The 12,348-nt window shown below is 34.2% G+C and overlaps 1 protein-coding gene across 3 annotated transcripts in view; it reads right to left on the bottom strand.

Moving 5' to 3' along the window:
• Positions 1 to 12,348, bottom strand: part of MIPOL1 (mirror-image polydactyly 1) — a 306,029-nt gene that overhangs the window by 257,627 nt on the left and 36,054 nt on the right. Inside the window, exon 1 of one of the 3 annotated variants that reach the window (XM_060619574.3) lies at positions 1,678 to 1,732. The exons of the other annotated variants lie outside the window; for them this stretch is intronic. The gene's annotated coding sequence lies outside the window, so the exon portion shown is untranslated. Of the gene's footprint in view, positions 1 to 1,677; positions 1,733 to 12,348 lie in introns of those variants that run through there. 3 annotated transcript variants of the gene reach the window in all.

Here is a 12,348-nt window from a genome sequence, read left to right as displayed (position 1 = left end):
GTGTAATATCATTATAAACACATTTGAAAACATAAAAAGTAACAAGTGATACAAAGTAAAATGCATTCTGATTTTACTTAATACCATTCCCAACTTTTTACTTCCTTAGGCTAAAATTCAGAACAAATTGACTTGTATACTACTCAGATGGTTCTTAACTAAACTTCTCACACTATCTATAAGAAGCTTATTTGTTATACATTTAAGTTATACTATAATCAATAAATCTGTGTTAACACATATGTATTTGAATCACTAAACCCAATGAGAATCATCCCTTTGACTACCTATAAAATTAAATTGAGATTCTCAAATATTCTCAAATATTACCAATAGCACAACAAATGCTTAATTCTCCAACAAGTGCAAACAATACTCGCAGTGGATAATGTTTAACACTACCAATATTTTTGTGGAGGGAGGAAACATTATTGCTCTTCTGATATGCTTTCAAAGGCATTAAAATAACCAAATTCTAAGTCATATCCTAACTATAAAAATAGAATAAACCAAAATATTAAAAAGTCTTGCCACTAAGTTTAAAATGTACAGCACATTTGCTTTGCCCTTGATGTCACAGTCTTATTTTTCAATTCATATCTTGTACACTGTAAGTTAATTGCTTTTGGAAAGTACTTATTATTCATGTAAAAATTAATGTGCCAATGTGTTTAAATCCTCTTAAATGACCATTCATGCATCTCTCTTCTTTAAGTACCAATGAAATCTGTCAAAAGACATCAATGCAAAATGGTCTTAAAGAAAGTTCTAATAGAGATTTTTTTTTCTGCTAACACAAGATTTTCATATTCACCAACTTTACTTAAATTCCATTAATTTTTTAAGCTACTTTTAATAAATTCACCAAGTAAAATTTTTAGGCCCCATAGTCTGTCATTTGTGTTCCAGCTGACATTATGAATATTAATAACAGTGTTATCCTGATTAAATAGGCTTCATATGAAATCCCTGTGAATCCTATAGCTCAGACATCTCATTTTTCCAACTCTTTATGAATTTGGATTCAGACATTAAACTGGAAAAATCTTAAAAAACAGATTTAATGGCACATTTGCATATTGTCAAGCAAAAATTAGATGTTCTAATGATTCAAATAATTACAACTTATATATCTACATATTGTAAAAGGAAAAGATTTCTGTAAACATGCAACATATTTTATTTTTCTATTAATTTTAGGACAAAGGAGAAGACTAATAAAATACCAACTCCTTTCCTTACACTCACCTTAAGATTTGACATCAAGAACTTGTTTCAATCAAAAATTATATATTCATGTTAAAACTAGTTGGATGATTTATATAGACATCTTATCATGTCTAACTTATCATATCACAGACGAAATATAAGTTAATTGCTTTATCGTTAATAATGTTTACCAGGTTCAAGTAGCAAAATAAAAACAATTCCCAACTAACGTGTTTATGAGTTGTGCTGGAAAAATTACCCAGGTTAAAAAAGACAAAAAAAAAAAAAAAAAAAAAAAAAGTCTTTAATATAACAGACAGAACACACCACATTAGCATCTGTTAAATTAAGATCTTCTCTATCACAGATTCCCAACCTTATTCCTTCAAGTTGTTTTTACTCTCAAAGGAAGTGGTCTTATTATGTAAAAAAAATAAAAAATAAATAATAATTAAGGAAACTGCATACCCCCTTTTCTCTCTAGGTAGATGGGAATCTGCATTCTTCTGCCAAAATTTCCTACCTTTACCCTATCAAAAAAACAAAGAATGAAAAAATTTAAATAAACATCTCTATCATCTGAAATGTGACTTGACTCTCCTTGTTTACTCAGCAGTAAAACACCTCATGAACCAAAATTTGCTTTTTGACCAATCTAAAATTTCTAATCTGCCTAAAAATTTATAAGTGACTCTGACATCTCTCCTTTAAAATTAAAACAATGCCTTTTAGGTAAAGAGGCATTTTATTTAAAAATAGGTTTCACCAATGTAACAATACCCAGGATTTTTAAAAATTTATTTTAAATAGGAGATGCCCTGAGGGCGTCTGGGTGGCTCAGTGGTTAAGCATCCAACTTCAGCTCAAGTCATGACCTCACAGTTTGTGGGTTGGAGCTCTGCATCAGGCTCTGTGCTGACAGTTCAGAGCCCGAAGCCTGCTTTGGATTCTGTGTCTCCCTCTCTCTCTGCCCCTCCCCAGATCATGCTCTGTCTTTGTCTCAAACAAAAATAAAACATTAAAAAAAAAAAAAAAAGACCCATTCTCAGGGTGATTTGTTAAATAGGAGATACCCTTCTTATCTTCCTCTGCAAAAGCCTTATTATAGCAACGGTTCTTGATGGACTTTAGTTAATGGCACTTTTTTCATAATACATCTTTAATTTAATCACAATTTTTGTAAATTGAATTCAATAGTGTCAAACCAGGAATCCTTTGTAATACTGCCTCATTCATATCCAACCGTAACCAAAAAACTCCAAATTTTATATTTCTTAGTGGAGAAATGTTGCTAATTTCTGCATTGAAAAGATTTTATTAAAAGGCTAATGGAGAGCACTGTATTTTGGAGAGTCAAATATTTTATCACATAACTCAATATATACCATATATGCATATGTTGCACTGATGGATTTTCTTCTTATTAGACCAAAGTCTCTCAAACATTCACAGTTCCTGGCACATTCTTTTCCAAAAAGAATTCCTTTCACTCACTGTGCCTCATGTCACAGCCCACTCCCTACAAAGCTCTAGATAATCCAAGGTCTTCAGAGACAGGAAAAGCAAGAAGAGGTTTCAGGAGAAAGGATAAGGGATAAAAGAGGCCCCACTCCATAGCTATCAAAACTTACAATGCACATACTATTTCATCCCTCAGTTCTACTACCAGAAGTATTTAGAAAAATATGTAAAATGTATTTTTATGTACAAAGACACTCACTGAAGCAGTATTTGCAAGAGAAAATACGCTCTAGTCATACTTGATTTCTTTCTGTTCCTTGAACTCACCAAGGTTATTTTTGCCTCAGAGCTTTTATACTTGCTTGTCCTTCTGCCTAGAAGTCTTTTTTTCTAAAGCTCGAAACAATTTTCTTCATCATTCAGACTTTCTTTTCGCTCTTTCTTTCTTTCTTTCTTTCTTTCTTTCTTTCCTTCTTCTGGCCATCCTACCTGAAGTAGGATAGTACCTATGCTTCTGCCTTCGTGAAATTTCTTAATTTGTTTAGGTTTTATTTCATTGTTTTTGATAGATCTCAGCCAACTTACAAGTCTATGTAAATTACATGCAAGCAGGGCTGTGGATCTTCTCCTTCATCTATATTCTTAGAAGGTATTTGGCATATAGTAACTACTCAGTATATATTTAACAGAAAGGAGGATGGATGGATAGATGGATCAATGACTAGCAGAAATACAGACTTAACATAAATGTTCATCAACAGAAAACTGAGAATATGAAGTGTACAACCATAAAGCAAATCCGTATGGTTTATACTATAAATGCATACATGTGTGTGGAAGATTCTTTCAACAAGCATTTGTTAAGCACTTACATATTATATGTCAGACACTGTTCTAGGAGATAGGCAGTGGTGAATAAGATAAATAAATTTCCTCCTCAGAATATGTCTTTGGCCAAAACAATGCAAGTACAAAACATAAACGTAAAAACAGAAGAAATGTAAAACTATACTTACATATGCATACATGCTTGAATAGGCAAAGCAAGAATACTCAGGAAACTATTACCAGTGGTTACTGTGAAAAAAGGACCTAAGAGTTGAGGTGGATATATGGAGGAATGAGAGAAAGAAGTATTTTTTTTAATGTTTTTATTTTATTTTTGAGACAGAGAGAGACAGAGCATGAGCGGGGAAGGAGCCTCTAGAGAGAGAGAGAGAGAGACCCAGATCCAAAGCAGGTTCCAGGCTCCAAGCTGTCAGTACAGAGCCCGATACGGGGCTCAAACCCACAAACCGTGAGATCATGACCTGAGCCGAAGTCGGATGCTTAACTGACTGAGCCACTCAGGCGTGCTGAGAAAGAAGTATTTTTATTTCATTTTATATCTGCATAACTTGATGTTTTAACCATGTGCATGTACAATTTTTAACTTAATAAATATTTATTAATAATCTTAGAACTGAACAGGAAATTTTGAAGGAAACCATATTACACCTGAGAGATATAAAGTGAATAAAAGGGACATAATCTTTATGATTCCCTTGAAACTTTGAAAAAAAAATTATTGTTGCCTAATTACTCTTTCATAATTATGCTTTATTATGGTTGTTTGCTTGCTTGCTTGGTTTAAGTACAGTGAAAATTTAAATTAATATATGGTAGGAATTTTTTGGAAAAGTTTAAAATAAATAAGTTTCTTAAGAATTATGCAAATATTTCTTAAAACAATCACATTTCTTTGTTCAGTTAGGGACTATTTATTTATAAAAGTCACAGTGTTCAGGATTTTGAAGTTTGTAATAAAAAAATTTATTAAAGGGTTTATAATAAAAATAAGTTTTTCTATATTATGACTACCGTATGTTTGTCACACATAGTTCTCATGTTATATATTTAGTAATCAAGAAATTACTAATCAAAAAGGTAAATTACTCATCACTGAAGGTCAAGGAAGGACATCAAATTAAGAGGAAATAAATATTTGGTGTTTAAAATAAACGGCTTTCATGTTTTCAAAACTTGAAGGGTAAAACAATATACCACTTGGAACACTGTGACTGTTTTTAGTGCCAGTTACAAATGACACTTTGAAAATGGAAATCGCATTGCATAGCCTTCTGATAAATTTTTAAAAACCAAAACTTTAAAACTAGTATTATTTTCAGAGAGCTAATGAGATACAGGATTTTCTAAAATATCCTGAAACGTTTTGCCCTAGGCCAAACTAAACTAAATCACTTAATCTAGCACAGGACAGAATATAAAAACAAAGTCAGCTTATAGAATAGTTTCTCTAGGGAACAAACAGCCTGTTTTCATAAGATTCATGTGGGTGCCAAGTTCTGATGCAATTACCTACTCCTTTACACAAAGGCTTGCATTTCCACACAACCAATTGAAGTTCTTGGCATATCAAAGGTAAAAAAGTATTAGAGCAAGTTAAATCAATCTATAATGACAACTGGTATGAGCAGCCACTTGAAATCAAATGAAATAACAGCTATTAGAAGCTGTCTTGCTAAAATAAAGTACAAATAACCACATAAGGTCTTAATTAATTATCAGGAATCAAAATGCTAACAGATTTTTATCAAAAAGCTATTTAATAATTCTCTGTAGTTTATAGTTACTGAGACATTAACAAATAGAAGCTGAGAATCAACATATTCCAAAAACAAGTTATACTTTCCCTCCTGTTTTGAACACTTAATAGCAATGCATACATTGTATAATACAATGTTTATGCCATTTGCTAACATTACAGTACCTAATCATTCTCAATGGGCAGTGCTGCCTGCAAACTATGCATTTCACTTTTTAAACTGTAATGTTAAAGACAACTTCTAGGTTGCAAAATATAATTACTAGAACAAAATCTTTAAACAGCAAAATAAATGTTAGGCTCTAATTTCTTGTTCAATATCTAGGAAATCACAGCTGTCAGTCTCCTTTAACTGAAGAACTACAAAAGCTCATGTAATTTCTTAAGTCATTCTTAATAAATATTTTCATTAGCGAAAAGTATGTAATAAGAATATGGTCCTAAAATAGATATTCCATAGTTAACAATAAAAATACAGTATGAAAAGAAAAATATAAGCCACCCTATATATAGTAATTTCCTTCCATAAACACTTTGATTCTTCTTGCATTTAAAATTACGATTTCAACCATAAATTATATGTAAATATTCCATTATCTCTTTTCTTCATCATACTATATAGTTTCTTAGGATCAGTACATGTTCACTAAAAATTTTTCAGAAAATACATTTAAAAAACATTCCTAAATGGCAAATCAACTGAGTTAAAGATATTTATAAAAAAAATAATAGTAATACAATTATACAGTGTTTTAAAGTATTAAATACATTAAACAATGTGTGCTTTTAATTTTTTAAAGACATTTTTCAAAAGACACTGATGATCTTCCATTTTAAAACATAGGACTTTACTTCTTTCAAGAAAATTGCAGCTCTATGATGTGGCTGTGCTCAAAATGGCTGTATAAATAATTTGATATTTTACACTACTAATTGTGTAAGAAAACCTTTTATAAACTATGAAGAAAAAGAGAAAACAAAAACTGCCATAAATATCTAAGGTATTACAAAACAGCAATCAAACATTATAAGCCTCCTGGTTGAGGTATGTAATACAAACTAATATGTATCATCCTGTGGAGGGAATAGGGATGGGTAGAGATTGGAGGGCTAGGGGAGCCGAATTCATAAAGGCTGGCAGAATAAGATGAAACAAGATTAACTAACATGAACCACAAAGGACAATTGTTGAAGCTCTGTTATGTGTACATACAGGTTCATATTGTTTCGCTACTCTTGTACATTTAGGATTTTCCATAATAGATAGTTTAAAACACACAGTGTAAAATTAAAGGACATATACAGCATTATTTACTTGCTAGCAAAACCCATTAAATAATCGTTCACAGGACCAGCAATGAGTGTTCCATGTTCTATAAGAATGTTATTAAAACCCCATCAATCTCATGCCTGATATATATATACACGTATCATGCAACAAATACTGCATGCACATCTTTCACAGATACATAGGCACACACCTCACATGGATTTATACTGCATGTTATCTGAAGAAAAGCTTACAAATTTCATCTTAGCATACAGGAACTGAAAAGAAAATAATATCAGCTGATAATATATATTAAATGCTAAAATAGATAATATATTAAAATGCTTTGGAATTACTCCCTGACCTTAACCTAACAACTTCCTGAAGCTAAGACAATATGTTACCAATGACCTAGTGCATATGGGAAACAGGGTAGGTACACTCTGTCACCTTTAGCAAACATTTTCCTCACCAAGCTAATTACAGGCCATCTGCTACACCCTGAAGCAACATCCTAGTAAGTTACTGCTACTGACTTGCAATGTAAGTAACCAAGTTTATGATATGCTGTAGTCATAACTATATAAATTTGAAATATTCTCTAATTTTATTTACAGAACATTTATTTCTATTCCTGAGGATTTTTCCCATTTGTAGAACAGTCATATTTCTTTGAAAAGGCATAGTGATCTTAAATGAGGATGACTTACATAGAAGAATCATAAGCAGAAATAGTGATCATGACTATAACACCATGTCTCAAAATTTCAACACTTGTCACCTTTTAATACATGTTAAGTCTATGGTTGAACCAACAAATTAGGTAAATTTTATACTTCATCACACTGTTTACAATAAAATTATTTTACTAAGTAATAACTTCGTATCAGTGAAAGAAATAAGTATATCTGTAATCGAAGGTGAAATGACAGTCACAGGTCAGGTCCTACACCCAATTTAATCCTTTTTTTTAAATTAAATTAAATTAAATTAAATTAAATTAAATTTAATTTAATTTAATTTAATTTGAGAGAGAGAGAGAGAGAGAGAGAGAGAAAGAGAGAGAGAGAGACAAACCCCAACCAGGCTCCACACTCAACACAGAGCCTCATGCGGGGCTTGATCCCACAGCCCTGGGATCATGACCTGAGCGGAAATCAAGAGTCAGACTCTAAATGACTGAGCCACCCAGGCTCCCCCAGTTTAATTCTTTTTTGATTCTTTATTTTGAGGAACTGCAAACTCAAATTCATTCTGATTGAAATAATTAAACATTTGCTGGAATACCTCCTGATAGCTACTATTCCAAACTTTAAAATACTGACTAAAATATTTTTAAATAAATATTTTAAAACACAGATAAATCTCAAAAGAAAGGTAAACATTCACCTGTCAAAATCAAACCATAACAGAGTGGGACTTGAAGCCAAGCAGTCCATGAAAATGTTGAGAGCAAATTGAGTTAGTAGAGGTTCAACTACACTTTCACCATCCTTAAATAGCAATCAGATAATTTCCAACCACCTGTTCAATATCTTAGCCAGACACAAGGCACCTGCCAAATTAGGTGAAAAAGTTAACTACCCAAGATCAAAACCAAAAGCCTTTAACCGTGGCGGGACAAGGAATCCAAATCTGCACTTAAACCAAGCAACTAACATAAAACTGTTTAACAACCTGATAACCTGTATTCCAGCCAGAAGTTTAAAAGGGAAAAAAAAGGTCATGTGCTAGATTCCTTTACAAGATAAAATCTTCTGAAAATAAGCTCACAGCCATTCAAAACTATAAAATATATGAAATAATCTGTTGTAAAAAAAGATACTATAGACATACAAAAAAGAGGTGGGGGTTCACACTTGAATTAGAGAAAACTAAGCAATCTGAAATCAATCATCAAAATAGGTATGATTTTTAAATTGCCAGATAAAGCAATGTAACTATTAAAGAAGATCAGGCAGTTACTAAATAAGCATGGATAGATACAAAAAATGGCCTAGCAGAAATCACAGAAATGAGAAATATGTTCACTGAACTTGAAATGACAGATGAAGTGAAAACTAGAAAACACTGGAAGTGAAAATTGATGATTTGGAGACAAGGGAGAAGAAATTCCCTGGAATGCAGCACAGAGTAACAGAGTTGGAAATATGAGAAAGAAGAATCAGAGAAGATAAAAGTTCTAACATATGTCCAATAAAGGTTAGAGAAGGGGCGAACAGAAAAAAGAAAGGAAAAGCAAAATAATTATACTCTGATTAGTACAGAGAATGTGTCCCCGGAAAAGAAAACTTGAATGAGATTTACACAGTGTCAACATTTCTTAATTCCTATAGAGATGCATTTCCAGCATCATATTTTGGCAATGATCCTTCATTTTCATCAAATTCCTGAAATTATGGCACACCTATATTGTTTTGTTAGGTACAAATCAGAGTGATGCATTTAATACCCTTCATAATATGAAGAGATGTTTAATAATGCTAAGCCTGCTGATCTTTTTCTTGTTTCCTCAACGTTTACATGAAGGCACAGGGAATCACCAATATAATTGCTGTTAATATCAGCATGACACTATTTCTCCATTTTTTATTTTATTTTTTTATTGTTTATTGGGGTGGGGGGGAGGGGAAGACAGAGAATCCTAAGTAGGCTCTGCGCTGACAGCACAGAGCCTGATGCAGGGCTCGAACTCACAAACTGTGAGAACATGACCTGAGCTGAAGTTGGACACTTAAACCAACTGAGCCACCCAGGCACCCCTCCATTTTTTATAGTCCAGTATTATTACTTACACATCTCCTATTACTATTTGGTCAAAACTGTTTGCTAAAAATCAAAACAAATGGCAGAATGCAATGCCACACTTAAACGCTGAGTGCATATAGTACAAACTGCAGTCTTCTCACTGGCCAAGAGCATATGATATCACTCAGAGCATAGAAAAAAATATGGATTAGCAATGTTCTAAAAGTATTTCTTTATACTTTACCCACCTTTACATTCTTTCTCAGGAAGCTGGCAGAGAATGTGCTCTACCAAAACAAGGGAGTAAAGCATGAAAGAAGTAGACCCTGGTTTTAGAAAACAGAGGTCCTATCTAAGGAGAGAGGTAAAAAGAATACCTAAGATGATGATGAGGGAAATCATGGAATAACAGCTATACACCAGACATTGAGGGAAATCATTCAAACCTGACGGCATTAAGAAAACTTCAGGAGCGTCTGGGTGGCACAGTTAAGCATCTGACTTCAGCTCAGGTCATGATCTCGTGGTTTGTGGGTTTGAGCCCTGTGTCAGCCTCTGTGCTGACAGCTCAGAGCCTGGAGCCTGCTTCAGATTCTGTGTCTCCCTCTCTCTCTGACCCTTCCCCACTCGCACTCTGTCTCTTTCCCTCTCTCAAAAACAAATAAAACGTTTAAAAAAAAAAGAACTTGACTGTACAAGTGCCTATTAAAAAAAAAAAGAAAGAAAGAAAAAAAGAAAACTCCAGGCATCTGAGAAGTGATTCAAAAACTAAGACAGTTTGGGGTTCAATCAATAAAAATACACAAAAACTAAGCAACAAAACAAATACAACAGCAAAAAGCTGTGCAAGGGAGGGGGAAGGGAAAATAAAATATAGATGTATTAGTTATGATTAGCACCTACATGATCATAATAATGTAAATACTATATATTTTTCTAAATAATTGCAATATAACTATGTAAGAAGGTTGAAAAACAGGAAGTGAAGGTGTACCAGGGGCAGACATATCAACAGAGACCTACCTCCTTGTAGGAGTTACCTGGATTGGTTCTCCCAACTTTTACTCTTCCTTTCCATTTGGAAGACGTAAACAGCTAAAAATTACATTTTCCAGTCTCTTTGCAGCTCGTAGTCCAAATGTAAACAAAGGTTTTACCAAGTAGATGTAGTACTCCAGCAAGATATGGGAAGAAAGTAAGGCAGAGGACACCTGTTTGCTTTCAGCATGTAAAGTCAGACATGGATGTTTCTGGTGGCAGGGACTGGTCTAATGTCTAGTGTGAGACCCCTGGTATGACAGCCAGTTGTGGTGGCAGCAGCATCAGCTTTCTGACCTCTAGATTCCAACAGTAATATAATGATGCTGAATCATGGTCTACAGATAATCTCTAACTTCTGTTCCAGTATTTGGAATAATTTTATAAACTCTAATTCCCTATATAAGGCCCTTTCTGCTTGGAATACTTAGGGTGTGTGTGTGTGTGTGTGTGTGTGTGTGTGTGCGCGTGTGTGTGTGTGTGCGCGCGTGCCTGTGTGTGTGTGTGTGTGTGTGTGCGCGCGTGCCTTTCTGTCCTATAACGTGACTGATGACATTCTGCCTATCTTTGATAGCTTCAGGAAGTAATGAAATCTGCAATAAGACTGAGGTAAGGGGGATCCAGAAGCAGCAATATAAGCATGTTATATAGAAATATGAAAGTAGAGGGATATATCATTTGCATTATATAAAGTTGCATCCACTGTTTAAGTACACATTTGGTGAGTTTTGACAACTGTCTGCAATAGTATAACAAAAAAATACCATTATAAAGTTGCCTCATGCCCCTTTGCAATAAATCTACCCCACTCCCCAATCCCAGGCAACCACTGATCTGTGTTCCTTTACTATATAAATTAGATGCTACTTCCAGAGTTTTGTATAAATGGGCTTATACAATGTATACTTGAAAAGTCCAGCTTCTAGCCAAAAACCTATGTGTGATTTTGCAAACCCAACCACAGGCAATTACAAAGCCTTCATCTGGCAGGCCTCCCAGGAAGAAGTTGCTTTCCCTACACCAGACATTGCACAACCATTGCACTGCAGTCTCTGAAGAGAGTTGTAGTCAAGAACTCAGCCCACCTGGCTGGCCAGGCTCTTAGGCACATCTGTATTACTAGCTATGCAGGGGTCTATTCATCTGGAAGATCTTCATCAGGAGATCTCCTTAAATGGTGGGGGAAGGAGGATACTTTTCTTCCACTTTGACTCAGTGAATAGTACTTTTCCACTCCTAATCCCTCCCTCTCTCCCTCCTCTCTGTACTCTACTCTTACCCCCTGAAGCCCCCATTGCTCAACCTGGGTCCATAAAAGTACAGAAGCTTTTTGTTTGGGGCTCCCTAGGCTGTGAGATGACCCCCACGTCTGTGCTGATCCACCCCACCCTCAAATGGGTGCATTGTTCCATGGGAAAAGATGGGCCAGTGGGAAGTTAGTGCTTTCCCCATTTAGTCTCTTGCTATGTACCACCACATAAAGTGATTAAAGGCTTGACAATTAATTTTGTTTTGGCTTACCTTTTTTAACTGCTAGTGACACCTAGCCAATCAGCTTTCTCCAGCTCAGCTGAGCCCCTGCCAATACTCTTTTGTATCTGAAATTTCACTTAACGTAATTGAGATTCATGTTGTATAAAACACTAGTTTGTTTCTTTTGCTCAGTAATATTCCTTTTTATTGTGTGAATACACTGCAATTTGTTTATCCATTCATCTATTAATGGATATTTGGGTTGTTTCTAATTGTTGCCTATTATGAATAAAACAGTAATAAGTGTGGTAGGACAAAACTTTTTGCAGCCACAGGTTCCCAGTTGTCTTGAATAAATATCCAGAGTCGAACTGCTGGATCATACTAACTTTGTAAGAAACAGCCAAATTGTTTCCTGAGGTGGTTGTACCATTTTACACATCCACCAGCCGTGGGTGAGAGAGAGTTCCAGATGCTCCACATTCTAAAACTTGGTATGGACACTCTTTTTATAAGTATAAGTATAAATATAAATATAAATATA

Source organism: Panthera onca, chromosome B3 (assembly GCF_046562875.1).
Source record: "Panthera onca isolate mPanOnc1 chromosome B3, mPanOnc1 haplotype 2, whole genome shotgun sequence".
NCBI classification, from domain to species: domain Eukaryota; kingdom Metazoa; phylum Chordata; class Mammalia; order Carnivora; family Felidae; genus Panthera; species Panthera onca.
This window is presented reverse-complemented; position numbering and strand designations above follow the sequence as displayed.